Consider the following 6,000-nt stretch of genomic DNA (forward strand, 5'->3'; position numbering starts at 1 on the left):
ATGGCTAGAAGCTGACAAATTTTTCTGCAAAATATGGATATTTTATCTTGTTCCTGCTGTTCTGTCAGCATTATTCTGCGTTTGAGAATAAATTATTTCCTTATCTGTCATCATCATCATCATCATCGTTTAACATCCGCTTTCCATGCTAGCATGAGTTGGACGATTTGACTGAGGACTGGCAAGCCAGAAGGCTGCACCAGGCTCCAATCTGATCTGGCAGAGTTTCTACAGCTGGATGCCCTTCCTAACGCCAACCGCTCCGAGAGTGTAGTGGGTGCTTTTACGTGCCACCGGCACCATTTCTACTATAGGATACTATATTTAAATAATCCTTTCTACTGAAATTTTGGGATGGAGGATAGTAGATTACATTGACCTCCAGTGTCCAACTGGTATTTATTTTAACAACCTCAGAAGGATGGAAAGCAAACTCAACCTCAGCAGATGTTGATCTCAGAAAGTAAAAACAGATGAAATACTACTAAGAGTTTTGCCCAGTGTGCAAAAGATTCTGCCAGCTCACTGCCTTTATACATATAAATAATCCTTTCTACTAAAGGCACAAGGCCTGAAATTTTGCGGGAGGGGGAGTAGTTGATTATACCAACTCCAGTCTTTCATTGGTACTTAATTTATTGACCCCGAAAGGATGAAAGGCAAAGTCAACCTCAACAGAATTTGAACTCAGAACGTAAAGACGGACGAAATATTACTAAGCATTTCACCTGGCGTGCTAACGATTCTGCCAGTTTGCCACCTTTTTATACATATAAATAATAGAATCAAGATAGACAAGCAATAATTTACTAAATATTTAAAATAAATTTTAAACTTTAAAACGATTTTTGTTTGGATTTTTCATGCAACATTTACCATAACACTTGATTTCCAGAGCATCACTAAGTCAAAAAGATTTAGAATCATGTCTCTACTTTCTTAAAAGAATAGACACACTGGTTATTGAAATCTTAAATATACACTGTCTGTAGAAAATAGAAGAGATGTTTGTCATATCCGAAACACCTTTGATCAAAGATCTGCTCAGTCAGAGCAACTACCAACAACTAGAACTCTGATATCTTCACCTGCCAGAATAAATAAAAGTTAAATCTCAACTACAACACTAAAAATAAAAAATAAAGCAAAAACAAAAACAAAAGTTCAAAACAGTTTGAGGTGAAATAAACATTACAGTTGCTTTGTTCAAGTAGAAACTGCAGGAGCTATCTGAAGATGTTGCAAGCTCTTTCTCTTGGTGATGACTAAAACATCAAAGTAATTTTATCATCAGCAGATATCTCAGGGTTACAATTCACCTCTTAAGCAAAATACTTGAAACGTTCATGGTTAAAGAGTTCAGCTAAACTATATAATATTTCAACAGTTCACACTGTATATAATGCATGTTATAAAGTTAATCATTGCATTGATTTAAATTCTATTTTTGATCTATCTGTATGACAAATCTGGTTCATTCTCCAATAATTTATTTCAGCCAAGAATTTGAATCATCAAAGCAAAGGGAGTGGCATGATGACTCAGTTATGAATTATTAGTCAAGACCAAGCCAACTAGTGTGGTATGGTAGATTTAATTTGTGATTCTCTTGTAGCTACTTTGTCATATATAGTAAAATTTATGCTTTTCTAATAAGGTTGTAATATGAGAAAAACATCCATAGTTATCTCCCCTAGTTACCAAAATAATAAAACCATTATCAATCATTGACTAATATTGCCTTTTTTTCACAGTATAATTATTTTTCATTAGCTCACTAGACTCAATATGTTATTATGAACTCAACTGTTATTTTTTGTGCAGATAGTGATGGTAATTCTGAGTAATTTATTCTTAAAAGTATAGTACTTTTCCAAATCAACCAGAGTACAATATTTATTTAGTTATTCTCTCATCAGTATTTTAGTAAGTACTAGGAAATCCATGTTTTGCTGAGGAGGTTTAATATGATTGAAATATACACAGAGTTGTCTCTCATACTTACTGATTTAATTAGTCAATATTAGTAATTGGCTAATATATGTTTAATCAAATACTGTCTCTTCTCATTGCATGATTATTTCTAATTAGCTACTTAATGAAGCAAGGCAATGAATTAACAGAATATGAGTGTTGGATAGAATACCTCTTGCTATTTGTTCAAATCCTCAGCATTTTGAATTTAAATGCTGCCAAGATCAACTCTGCAATTCATACTTTAGGGATCAATAAATAAATGCCAAACCAGGGCAGTGGATAGAGTTAGATGCCTTACAGTATCTGTTCCAGCTTTAGGTCTTCTGACAGAAAGAGCAATTCCTGTATCGACACTGGTTCCAAGCAGTATAGGCCTGAGTAAGTAGCCTTTTCCTTAGATAAACATTGGTGTCAAAGAAAGAGAAGACTTACATGCATGGGCAACTGCTAATCTTCCTGAAAAATTCCAAGCCCAAGCTGGCACACCTATGTGCAGATATATGGTCAGTTCTGACTAATGGTGGTCCTATTGAACTTAATGCTCATTTTCATTTTTGTCCATTGGGGTGACAAGGACCATCTAGTTATCCTTTGGATGACTGATGACTTGTGTGGTAACTTTGTTTAAAGGTGAAAAAGAGTTGTGCACCATTAATCTCACTCTTGTTGTGACCATCTTCAATCCAGTGGAAAGACCAGGTTAAGATGATTGCTGCCCTCCACAATGCATTGCTGTCAAACCATGAAGAGTTCTTCTGCAGAGTTCGCCTGACCCAGTCATATGCATATGTAGGCAAGCCCTAATATGCTATTTGACCCATATTTGTGACCCTGACAGGTGCTACTACTCTGTGTCAGAACAGACCTGGAACAACAGTGACTAAGAGGTGATTCCACATTCCTCAAAAACCCTAGAACTCCCAAACCAAGGCTGGATGCAGTATAACTTAAAATGCTCATTGTATTAAATATATGTTTACATTAACTTGACTATTGTTAAATAGAAGAGTCATGAGAAAATGATTGATTCAGACTTCAAATTCTCTCAGCTGGACCACTCTAATATTTTGAATCTGTGAATTATCAGAAATTCAATATATTAAGCCTGTTCTCTTGACATTTGATTTGTTAAACTGAAATAAATGACATAGCCACAGCTCAACAATGATGATGAAAACAATGGCTATAGCAATGACCATAATGACAACAATAGTAAAATAGATTATTTTCTATTTTAGAATCAAAATTATATTCAGGATAAATGTACTACATGAATTACTCTTTATGGATTTGAGATCAAATTATACTGAGATATTTTATGAATAAAGTGGACACCAGTAGTTCTAACTAATGAGCCTCTATTCAGTCACTCCTTGGCCTACTAGAAATAGCAACCAAATTTCCCTCAAATCACACCACAGTCTTAAATAAGAAGAATACGATGGGCAATGTAATCTCTCATATACAAAAACAACAAAAAAAAGAAAAAAGTTTGTCACAGTCAGAATGTTTATAATTATAGGAGTGACCAAAGATTAAACAATAACAATAAACAGATACGAGTATTATAACCCCAGTTGCCATGGTGACAGCATAGAATCCTAACCACTAGACCACTTATATACTAAGTTTGTCCATACATGATAGGGTGTACACATTTTTAGAAAATTGAAGGGGAGCAAGGGACAAAAGTGGTAAAAGAAATGCTGTGCTAGAACTAGAAATAGCAGCTGATATCTCCCTCATACCAAAGTAACAAAAGAAGAGACACCTTAGATAACATCATTACATGTGTGTGTGTGTGTCTAGGTTTGTCCCCCACCACTGCTTGACAACCAGGGTTGGTGTGTTTATATCCCCATAACTTAGTGGTTTGGTAAAAGAGACTGATAAAATAAGTACTAGGCTTTAAAAAAATAGTATTAGGGTCGATTTCTTCAACTAAAATTCTTAAGGTTATGCTCCCGCATGGCCACAGTTAAATGACTGAGACAAGAAAAAGATAAAAGATAAGGGATAAAAATAAAAGAAGCACATTGGATAATCTAATCCTTGATATATAAAAAAGAAAGGATGTTCATGGTTGGAATGCCTTTGATGGTATGCCTGCCCAATCAGAGCTGACCTGGAACTAACTGCTAACAACAATAATATGATACCAGAAGAATTTGAACTTTAAGGTTAATAGTCAAGCTCCTTATAACCTATCATTCACCCAGCTCTCATACTTCCAATGTTCCTAACAGACAGAATCTTTCTTAATCTCTCTCTCTCTCCACTCTTCCTCTCTCTCATGTTCTTGTGTGAGACATTCATTGTGAGATATTTGAAATTAAATGTCTCAAATACTTGTTGAGTGGGAAGGAGACACAGGATACAGTATCATGATAGCTATGTTTGAAAGATAGGTTCAACTTCCAACAAACTTGAGATATCAGTAAATTTAACAGTATAGAGAACTATTTTGTTGTGTGTGCGCGTACACACACACACACACACACACAAATTCATACTCTCAGGCAAGGGTGAGGGATTAAGCTCTCTTTGCAATCACATGATTTTAGATTCAGTCTCACAGTGTGGTACCTTGGGCAAGTATCTTCTACTATAGCCTCATCTGTGTGGAAACCTGTCATATATACATATGTATATATAGCACAGAATTTTGTCAGTGAACAGGTCGCAGTCTCAAAGCGACGAAAATATTTTGGCAAATTAAATTTAAATGTTGAAGTGAATCTAATGGTTTTTGTGTGTTTCTCAAATGGCTTATAAACACCTTCCACGCTGCAATTGTTTTCGTCTCAGCACACGATCTTAGATCAGGTCACTTGCTATGCAAGTACATCCTTGCTAAGCAAGTACATATTTCTTACAATCATAGTCTGTATCCTGGGACTATGAGTGTGAGAAATATGTGATTTGTGGAAATGCGTGTAGCAATGCATTAAAATATTTATAAATTCCATCCATGGATTATTATTATTATTACTATATTTATCCTACATTATATTGGCACTACTCAGTGCAATGCCAAAGAACTGCTATTGCCAGCTGGCGTCCTTTTGGCTGTAGCCGGCATAATAAAATAGCAGTTTTTATATACATATTCATAAATGTTTCCAATAAATGAACTTAAAGGATATATGTGTGTGTGTGTATACACACACACATACATACATATATGTACGTGTGTGTATGCGTGTATTTCTTCTCCACCACTTGACAACTGGTATTGGTTTGTTTATGTTGCCATAACTTAGCAGTTCAGCAAAAGTGACTGATAAAATAAGTATTAGATTTTAAGAAAATAAGAACTGACTTCAACTTGTTCAACTAAACCCTTCATGGCTGCACTCTAATGACTGAAAGAAGTAATACATACATACATACATACATACATACATACGTACGTACGTACGTACATACGTACATACACACATACAGTTTGTCTGTGTTATCTATATCCCAAAGATGGAGCCTTGTATCTTTGTTGGAAACCAGCCTCTCCTCAGTGGAAGATTTGTAATAATTAAAAATAGAAGAGACATACACACATACATACAGATATACATATACATATATATATATATATATATATATATATATATATATATATATATATAGAGAGAGAGAGAGAGAGAGAGAGAGAGAGATACACTTGTTCTCATATATAAAAATGTTTTTGTGTGAGTGTGCGTATGTGTATATATATATATATATATATATATATATATATATACACACACATATACCACACATACACATATATAAATGCTTATATATATTTACGATTTATAAAAATATTTCTTCACAAGTCTGTACTATCACAACTATCTGATGAACAGCTTTGAGAAACCGATTAACAGTTTGTGAAGTTTTTCAGCTCTAACAGAATATATATATTATACACACACACAGCACCCCACGAATATAATTGACATGCTAACCTGATTGGCACTAAGTCACTCACAGACACATCCCAACCCCTGACCCACAGGCATACTGCCTCTTATCTGTAAC

At 34.6% G+C, this 6,000-nt stretch overlaps 1 protein-coding gene across 1 annotated transcript in view; it reads right to left on the bottom strand.

The window, feature by feature from the left end:
• LOC106877910 (uncharacterized) overlaps positions 1–6,000 on the bottom strand; it is a 101,406-nt gene that overhangs the window by 60,012 nt on the left and 35,394 nt on the right. The window lies entirely within an intron of this gene.

Source organism: Octopus bimaculoides, chromosome 2 (assembly GCF_046866305.1).
Source record: "Octopus bimaculoides isolate indiv1 chromosome 2, ASM4686630v1, whole genome shotgun sequence".
Taxonomy (NCBI): Eukaryota; Metazoa; Mollusca; class Cephalopoda; order Octopoda; family Octopodidae; genus Octopus; species Octopus bimaculoides.